Source organism: Xenopus laevis, chromosome 1S, assembly GCF_017654675.1.
Source record: "Xenopus laevis strain J_2021 chromosome 1S, Xenopus_laevis_v10.1, whole genome shotgun sequence".
Classification (NCBI taxonomy): Eukaryota; Metazoa; Chordata; class Amphibia; order Anura; family Pipidae; genus Xenopus; species Xenopus laevis.
This window is the reverse complement of record NC_054372.1, coordinates 71,461,096-71,471,370: the sequence shown is the minus strand read 5'-3', so window position 1 is coordinate 71,471,370 and position 10,275 is coordinate 71,461,096. Positions and strand designations below refer to the sequence as shown.

Sequence of the window (10,275 nt, the reverse complement as noted above, 5' to 3'; positions counted from 1 at the left end):
TAAAAGCAAGAGAATTTCTTTGCTGAGTGAATCGTAGTTGATGTATTGCCAATCATATCAGTTGCCCGGTCACACAATAACTGGTTCCCGTGCCATCCATGCATTCTGCTCGAGAGCCAAATAAGTGTCATGCATCATATGGCTACATTGGACGAAGAGCATCCTGCTATTTTCTGATCTTTCAGAAGTGCTTTTGGGGGCCATCAGAAGGAAAGAATACTGTAATTAATACAACTCTGACAGTTGGCTCAAGTTCTTTTTTGTGATGCTGTATTTTTAAAGTGTAACAAGCTGTGGGTGCTGAGTAGATGGTTTGTTTGTTTACCCTCTATGTATCAACATAAAAAACATTCCAAAATAAAAATTGTATTTGTGATCTTGGAAAAACTTCTGCATATAAATATCTTCAACTCGCATGGATTCTATAGGAGGCCCAAATGATTGAAAATGTAATTGTAAAGACTTTTTCCAATAACAATATTTGTAAATGTATTTGCAAAGCAGTGTTTGTTTAATACTTTTTATTTTCTGTTGTTCCATAGTAAACTTATGATCTGTAAGACCCCTTGTTTTTAAGAATTTTAACTAGAGTTACTGTTTTTGGAAACAGCCCCTAAATACAGAATTCCTAGTAGTCAGTCCACAACCTAAAAACAAACTGGGCTCTTTTAGCAACCAATGTGTAAAAGAAACGGATCCGCACACACACCGATTAGTGCAGCACTAATCGGTGTGTGTGCGGATCCGTTTCTTTTACACATTGGTTGCTAAGGGACCCGGCCGGGTCAACGGAAGGAACGCACCACCAGCTTGCAGGATTGGTGAACTACAGGTGTGCGGTAGGATAATTACATTGGGCTCTTTTAGCAACACTAAGCAAATGTGCATCAGGGCAGTAACATAATGCTCTATTACAGTGCATGCTGAGGAGGAAGGGAACAGATTATCACCACCCGCCTGTATTTCTGTGCCCAGGCAATATTTTTTCCTGGAGAGAACATTGCGATTGCTTGCCACAGGTTACTATCCAGGAGCAGATTTGAACAGTGTTGATAAATGACCTCCACTTTGTCATAACATTTCAAGCATCTACAAATATAAATCACTGAATCTCCTACCTTGCCAACTTTATCACATGAGCTTTGGTGCGAATGGCCTTATGTACTTGCAATATGTGTAATTGAAAGGGCTAGTAGCAGATGTAATGGTTTCCAATGCCGTTTATTTGCTAAAGGTCTTTGCCGTGTTCAAACATCTTTTCTATTCCCTAAAACGTCACCATAACTTGTTTATTGTTTACTGGAAACTTATATAATAATATTTTTTCCCATCAAAAAGTTGGGGTAAAATTTTTTTCCATCTTTCTGAATTGGAAATTATTATGCCATCAAAGTACAGTTAAAAACAGCAAAAACCCTATGCCAGCTTCAACTTGGAATAAGTTGTACTCTAGATTTGTCTGAGGAATTTTGGTACTCCAGACTTACTAGTGGCCTTCTAGAACAAACTCCAAAGTGTACAAAAACATTGTATTTAGAATTTACCATTGATTTAACTCTATGTGTATTATTAAATAAATGTGAAAATAATGACTAAAGGAACATTATTTGAAAAAAAAATATGTCATATTGATCTTTGATGACTAGCGCAGTAATGATTATTGATATCAACATTATAAGCAGAGGGGAAAAAAGGGTGACTGGAATTAATTTCCAGAATGATGACAACCCTACTTGTCAGAAACCCATAAAAAAGACAGAATGGCTCATGGGCACTGATATTCCAGCAACATTGGGTTCTCCATCGTCTCAGCCTGACCTTAGCTCCTTGAGCTTGGAATGCCTTTATTAGCAGGGTTGTTTCAACACAGGCCTAATTACACCTCTCCATAGCCATTAGAAATTCATATTGGGTATCTTTCAGAGAAGCTAATCATCACTACAGATTTAAATTGCTGCAACTACCAATATAAAGCAGCAGTACTGTTAGCGCAATTATAAAATGACAGCATCACAATCACTTTTGCGATCTTTCGAACATGCCATTCCAATCAAAGCAGCTTCACTAAGAAAAAACACTTTTCAGAGTTGCGCATAAAGGGTCTGGATCCTGCCATTATTTTTTAATCCATCTACTATCTGGGCTCCCTTACTAGACGCCATGTCTACCTTGGCGCTAACGATGGGGACTATTGGCAGGTAGGAGGATCTCAGCTCATGCTTATAGTTCTATTATTGATCGGTGATCAGAAGCATGTATGGAAGCTGCACGTGATACGTAAACCAGCATGCTAATAATAACTGAAGCGGGCCCAGCACCAGTCCCGCTCCTCCTCTTCCTTTGTCGTCATTGCTGTCATCATCATGTCCCTCCTCTTCATGTAAACGCCCCTTTTGTAGATCCTGTGTACACACATCTCACTCTTATTATTCATCTCAATATTTATATCCATCCGCTCAACAGCGGGCTTGCCCCTCTGCCCCAGTGCGCCTCAACCCCCATCGTGACGCGGCCCGGAGACAAAGGAAGCCCTAGGGGAGCGAGAGAGGTGCGAGTTTTGCTTTAACCCCCAGATGCAAAGAAGGGACCCGTGAGATAGGGAGCAATAAGCGCCACTCGGCTGTCGGATCTTCTCATTAACCGAGAGGATTAGCATCGGCTGGCCACCTCTCACCCCTCCTGTTGCCTGCATGTATTTACTGTCAACCCCTACAAGTAGCGAGCACCCAGGCCCACACGGAGAACAACACAAGGCAAGGAGGCTACGGACCCGGGATAACACGGCGCTGAATGCAGGTGAGCGTGGCCTCGGCGCTTTGTCTTGGCATGCCCGTGTGTGCACGTGGAACAGAGCGGAGTCCTGAACAGGCCGTACCAACCATTCTCCCTCGGAGGGGCTCCCCTTTCTTTGCACTATCCCCGGCTAGCGATAGCTAATTGGTAGTAAGAGATCAACTGAAAGTAAAGGGCCGCAATTTGGGCATTCATGTTTGGCGTGTAAGTTGCTGTTGCTTGCAGCCGTGTCTAAACTATTACCGCCGCGTCCTGGGATGCCAGGGATTGTAGTTCCATGTAAATACAGGAAAACATGGAGGCCAATTAGTGCGCCTTTCCAGAAACACCCAGCAACTACCTGCCTCTAGGCAGCCATCGAGTAGTGGTGAAGTGTCTGTTCTCTTTGGTGTTTGGTAGTGAATCCCCATCCCCCAGTCACCTCTGTTGGCATTGCACGAGTTGTATGGTGCTGGGGGCAGCTTACTGCATGGGACTAAAGTTTCCTTCCTGCTTTCGTCCATTTTCTTATTGTATTTCATTTTTGGTAAACCTTTAAGAATCCTGAAATCCTATTCAAATACCAATTTTTGTCACCTAGTAATTGTTTTGTGGTAACTTTCCCTTTTCTTTATTTTTATCTTTCCTTTGCTTTTTAACTCCAACTTTGTTTTTTGTTTTTTTTGACTCCCCCTCTAGGTTTAACGTAGTCTTTGCTATTGTGTTGGGTTATTTTTCTGCCCCTTAAGCTGGCAATAGACGCAAAGATCCGATCGTACGAATCATAGAACGATCGGACTTCCCCCATCTCCCGACCTGCCACTAACCGTTCCGATCAAATAACGTAGTAAAAGAACAGATCAGCCGATGTTCTGCCCCTGACAGCAATTGTACGAAAGTTATGTCCGACAAAAGCTAGTGACAGTTGTCCTCTGAAAATCATACGATAGGCAATACATGCAGAGATATTATCGGCAGCCTGCAGAAATCTTTTAAACTGTCTGATCGACCAAACAACCGATCTCCGCTGGATGAAAAATGCAGAGACTCTCCTCACACGGTCCGAAAATCGTACGAATCCTTGATTCGTACGATCAGATCTTTGCGTCTATGGCCAGCTTAAGGTCTTGTCCATTCATATCTTTAGAAATATGTGGAGGTGTGGGACAAATCCAAGGCAGCAACTGGACTTCAAAACTTCTTTATTGGGGATAGAGGTACACAACATGTTTCGGGCAGCGCCCTTTGTCAAATGTCATATCTTGACCCTTGAAGTTTTTTTTTTAAATATAAAGACTGCACATGAAAGAAAATCTTCAGTCCCCCACCCAGTAAATGGAAAAGTCAGTCCTATTAATATACCAGGATAGAAAAGTGACCACCACAGCGCTTTTGATTAAAATTTCCTTAATATATGGTTTAGTAAGTCAAAGCGTCCAAACCTCTAGATCAAACTGCAAGCTATGTTTTTCTACAATGTTGTATGCAGCACAAAGTTAATTATATGGCAAGAAATTGAGGAATTTGAGAGAAGCTTTAAGGTTTTGCCATTATTATTATGTAGCCCTAATCCAATATGCAAGTCTAGTTGTTGACTTCAGCATTGTATCTACCAAGACAATTCTTTGCTTCTGAGGGATGCTGATAGTTATAGTTTCGCATCTATTATGAGGGCCTTGGTTTGTTTTCACAGCTGTGTAACCCTTTTGCAGTAGCTTTAGTATTTCTGTTATTGATTATCCCTACTGATGGTGTATAGTTCATTTGACTGTTTCATCTAGCCATTACTTTTGAGTTTTATACTTATATCTCAATCTGTTTCACCTTTGTTTAATAAAGGCATACAGTAGCAAAACGGGTAATGAAAATTGCACAGTAGTAGTGTGTTTTAAGCCCCTTCTCTGCACATTCTTTGAGGAGAAAAATACAATTATTTATGGCGACTATTGGAGCCAAGTGGGCCCCTAAAGCTTCTTTACTAGTATAGTTCTAGTTATGTATATTCAGGGTAGGTGGGAGTCTGGTTTCCAAACTGTTAATTGCTGGTTGACAGTGTTTTTTTTTTTTTGTTAAGGCCACATTAAGAAAGTATGAGTACTGTTTACGGATCCCATTACCTACTGTTGCAAAACGTAGTCCACAACGTTGTGTTTTTCTTTTAATATATTCTCCCCAGGCTGCCATAGGGACTCCATTGTTTCTAGAGGCCTATAAAAACACCAGTCTTTTAGGCCTCCTCTACTAAAGGATACAATTTTTTTTTTAGAGCCCTCACAGTGACTCAGCCCAATACAGTTGTACCACCTGTACCCCCAGATGGTTATTCTGCATAACAATGTAAACTCCATTTATATTTCGTGCAAATATATCTCTGGGAAGTTAAATTAGTGTCCACTGCATAGAATGTATTCTATTTTATGTGGGTTTTGTAAATGAAATATTTCCTAATAGAAATTATATAAGTGACCTGCTAGGAATCCAAGGACTTTACAGCTGCCTCTTTTGGTTTGTGAGGCATGATGCTTTTAATGTGTTTAATAAATCCTGTGCTTTAATCGTAAATCAAAAAACATGGTGTTTTTCTTCAAAGAAAACGTGTGCAAAACATAATTGTCTTGCAGTGCCTTTTGGTGATTGCATAACTTGTGTACGCTTTTGTCTAAATATATATCACATGGTGTGTGTGTATATGTGTATATGTGTGTGTGTGTGTGGAAGCTGTAGGAAGTAAGGGGAGGTGGCAGCAGGAACACAAAGCATAGGCTCACAAGGCAATAACAAAATAAAGTACATTTTCTCAGTACTCTGCACTTTTATTTTTCTAATAAGTGGGTTTGGCTTATAAAGTCTTACATTTTATTTCTGTGCAAGCTTATGTCTCTCTCTCTCTCCTCCTCTGTTCCCACCTCCCCCTCAATACTGGCCTTTTGTTGCCTCTGAAATTGTTTGTGCAGGTCTGTGGTATCATTCAGGCTGTATGCTTGCGTGTGAGGGAGGTTCTCTAACCATATTGATTTTTCTGATAAGTGTGATTTTAGAATTGGTCTTTTAGGCAACAGTGTTTGATGCACAGCTCCAATTCAGGTGTTTTCTTTGCCCCCCCTTCCCCTTCTCCATAGGACATTGTTAAAGGGATTCTTTCATGATTTTTATGATGTAGTTTATTTCTGAATTACACTGTTTACATTGCAAATAATTCACTCTACAATATAAAATTTAATTCCTCAATCAGCAAATGTATTTTTTTTTTAAATTGTAATATTGGTGTTTAGGCAGCCATTTCAGGTCATTATGGTTATGTGCTTTCAGGAAGAGCCAGCACTTTAGGATGGAAATGCTTTCTGGCAGGCTGCTGTTTTCCCTACTCAATGTAATAATGTGTCGCAGTGTGACCTGGATTTTACTATTGTGTGCTGTTCTACCAGGCAGCTGTTATCTTGTGGGAGCTGCTATCTGGTTACCTTCCCATTGTTCTGCTGATTGGCTGCTGGGGGGAAAAAGTAGTGGGTTAAATCACTCCAACTTGCAGTAAAGAGTGACTGAAGTTTATCAGAGCACTAGCCCCATGTCAGATTTCAAAATTAAATATAAAAAAAATATGTTTGCTCTTTTGAGAAACTGATTTCAGTGCAGAATTCTGCTGGAGCAGCACTATTAACTGATACAGCTTGAAAATGACAGTATCTCTTTAAAATGCGTGTCTCACCTATTATTGACACTTTGTAGAATAGGTTTGATAAATTAAATCCTGTTCATTCAAACCGAAGCAAAGTTAAGAATCAAATGTAAAAATGGCATAGGTTGCATGATTTGTTAGCATGATTTTTCTGAGAATATCTATTTGTAATTAAGGGGTCTTGCCTTAGATACTATTTGTGTGCACCCTGTTGTGTTTTCATTAATATATGCTACCACTTCTCCTCTGCTTGTGTAAAATGCTTTATCCATAGTATGCAACAGGGCCCATCTATCAAGGATTATTAAACTTTTTCTGTAATTTATTCAGCAATAATCTAGTTACTAGTTTCATGTGTAGATACTAATGGTTTTCTTGTCAAGACAGTTGCTCTCTTTTCGGTATAATGTTTTTTTGTGTATTTGTCTCCTTTGCGGGGAACACCAATATGACTTAATGACAATGAAATTTCACTGAAGCAAGTATGTTTGCATTTTCATAGTTTTAAAGCAGTAGTGGGAGGGCTCTGCTTGAAATTAAAGTTACATTTAATAACTTTTAGTATGATGTAGAAAGTGAAATTCAGAGACAATTTGCAATTGGTTTTAATTTTTTACCACTTGTGGTTTTTAAATTATTTAGCTTTTTATTCAGCACCTCTTCAATTTGCATTTTAAGCAATCTGGTTGCTAGGCTCCGAATCCCCCTAACAACCCTGCATTGTTATGAATAAGTGACTGGGATATGAGGAGAGGCCTGAATAGAAAGATGAGGGATAAAAAGTAGCAATAGCCATACATTTGTAGCCTTACAGAGTATTTGTTTTTTATATGGGGTCAGTGACGCCCATTTGGAAGCTCCAAAGAGTCAGAAGAAAAAGGCAAATAATTATAAAACTATCAAAAATAAATAATTAAAACCAATTGAAAAGTTGCTTAGATTTGGCCATTCTATAACATACTAAAAGTTACCCCCAAATGTGAACCACCCCTTTTAAAAGGAAGGAAAGTGAGGCAAAGTGCTTACACCTAATTGAACCTTATTGCACTTGCTGGAACTCTTAAAGGGGTGCTTCACCTTCAAACAACTAGTTGTTTTCAGATAGATCACCAGAAATAACGACTTTTTCCAATGCCTTTCTATTTTCTGTGTGTCACCTTTTTCTAATATTGAAGTGTAAATTGTCATTTTTTACCTTCTGAAGCAGCTCTGGGAGGGGGGTCGTCGACCCTGTAAACTGTTCTAAATGGATACATTTAGTTGATACATTTCTTATCTTTGTACCTGCTGAGCAGAATCTCTGGGTTTCATTACAGGCAGCTGTTAGAATTGATACAATAGTTGCTAATACTCCAGAGATGCTTCTGAGAAATGTATCAACTCAATGTTGCAAAATTGTAACAGTTTAGAGTGCACCTGAATTACTGAGCTGTCAGACTCAAACACCAGAGACAGGAACATTAAACTTAGATTTTGGAAAAACAGTAAAAAATAAATAATGGAAAGTAATTGAATAAAAAAAACAAAACTCTATTTCTGGGGAATAAGCTAAAAGCAACTGGATTGAAAAAAGTGTTTGGAAGATGAACAACCCCTTAAAGAGGCCTATTTATCATACTGTGTAAAAAAAAAAAATACACTACACCTCACCAGGCATCACTGTAAACAAGAATAAAATACACTGCTTTGTAATAATTTTAAGCGATTGTATCCAATTGTGTAAAAGTCTAGTGTGAATGGAAGCAGTTGCTTGAAAATGCTATGGTTCATCCATTACCGTTTTTTCTTTGTATCTTTTCCATTGGAACTTACTTGCCACTTGAATTATTCCCATTGACTTTAATGCATTATGTGAGGTATATGTATTGTGAAAAATAACTGCATCAAATCTGGCCACTTGAATTGTTCCCATTGACTTTAATGGATTATTTGAGGTGTGGTGTATGTATTATGAAAAATAAGTGCATCAAATCTGGCGTTCAGGCGACATAAAATAAAACATCGCTTTTTACCCAGTTTTAGCTGCCATTGCTTTACACAATATGATAAGTGCCTGAGCCTAGCTAGAACAGTCCTGTTCCAGGAGATTCTTAGTGCTGTACAAACCCTGCACTGCAAGATCATTGTGTACTAGAGAACTACCCCCTCAGATACAGATATAGGAGCTATTATTTGGAATGCATGGAACCTGTGATTTAGATCACCATACCTTTGCTTAGCTGAAATCATTTAAATAAACCCAATTGGGTTTGATTGAGTTTTGTATCGCACACATAGTGATTGCATAGACCCAGCTACTGATTTGAGAATGCCGTTTTGAAGTATATACATCATTTTTATAGTTCCACTCTACAAGACATTTGACATAACATTTCTACATTAACGAATTCAATCTTTGCTTTAATTATTCAAATTGTAATACTGAAAAGTACCTCCCAGTGTCAAACCACATGTTTTGTGGTACACAATGGATTTAGCTTGTCGCAGCATAAATGCAGGCCTGATGCTGCCCCCCAATGTGAGCAGTTACTTTGATAAATGGAATCTACCTGTTGTTTTGAACATAGGGTGAATTATGGAGACTAAGTTAACCTTAGAACATCTGCTTCTCTGCTTGCATACATTGACACCAGTATACTCCTTGGAATGTTGTATACTTCACTTCATGTAATCCCAGGGTTGGACTGGGACCAGCGCGACACCATGAGCCCAGACCCGCTCCCCCGATCGGCAGTCCCTAAATGGAAAATATGTGCCACACGGCATGCCGCCATGCGTGTATGCGGCCCTGGAGTTTGTAACCCAGTGGGCCCCCAATGTGCCAGTTTGACCTTATGTAATCCACGTGATCTCATCAATTTTTTGTGACTTGTTTTAGGGCTCTTACACACGGCCATTTTTACCTGCGCTCCCATACGTTGCACAGGAGTAGACACACTTAATTATTTTGAAGGGGGCTATACTTACACAGACGAATGTAAGTGCCAAACGCAGGTGAATTGCAACATGCTGCGTCCCAACCTGATAGGCGCTTACATGCGTCTGTGTGAGTACAGCCCCCTTCAAAATAATTGAGTGCATCTACTCCTCTCTGTGCTGAACATAAGAAAGCGCAACGCAGAGAAGCGCAGGTAAAAGCAGCTTGTGCAAGAGCCCTTAAAATTGGATGTGATCCTTTTCTCAGCAAGCCTAGCGGAGTAGGTGAGTCTATGACTCCATGTGTTGCTGGATGGCATTTTTGTTACATAATAACTTGCCAATTTAGTAGGCAACCACTGATATGTTAAATGAGTAGTTTATGTTTAAACTAACTTTATGTTTGACCGTGAAATTAAGACAATTTGCAGTTGTTGTTTTTTATTTTAGCTCTTAATTCTGAAGGTCTACAGGAATTCCAGCATCTGTCTGTTTGAAAGACTCCAATAAATCCTAGTAACAAACTGGTGCTTTGATAGAGCGCGAACAATGAATAGAGTAACTAATAAAAGGTATTAAGCCTTTTGGCTTTTTGTCAGGCTGTCAACCTGAGTGTCACATGTGTTATCATATACTGTACATTGTTTTAGGGAATCTAATAGAAGCCTTTAACCGTTCAAAAGTTTTTTGCATGAACCTCAGGGATTTGACTCTGCATGTCCAGCGTTAAGAAATGTACTGAGTTATGTATCTATTTGGAACAGTTTACAAATAAAAATGTAAAATATTTTAAAGTCCTTCGTTCTGAACATAAAGTGCAGAAAGTCCCTCTAAATTTATTTATGTTCAAAGCTTTTGTGTTATCTGTTTTTGATCCTGCAGTATTATTTTACGCAAATATTCTTCAGAAT

The 10,275-nt window shown here is 39.1% G+C and overlaps 1 protein-coding gene across 2 annotated transcripts in view; it reads left to right on the top strand.

Moving 5' to 3' along the window:
- Positions 1-2,348: 2,348 nt before the first annotated feature.
- The window catches only part of cnot6l.S (CCR4-NOT transcription complex subunit 6-like S homeolog), a 58,882-nt gene continuing 50,955 nt past the window's right edge, over positions 2,349-10,275 (top strand). The window contains exon 1 of one of the 2 annotated variants that reach the window (XM_041576024.1): positions 2,349-2,796. The gene's annotated coding sequence lies outside the window, so the exon portion shown is untranslated. 2 annotated transcript variants of the gene reach the window in all.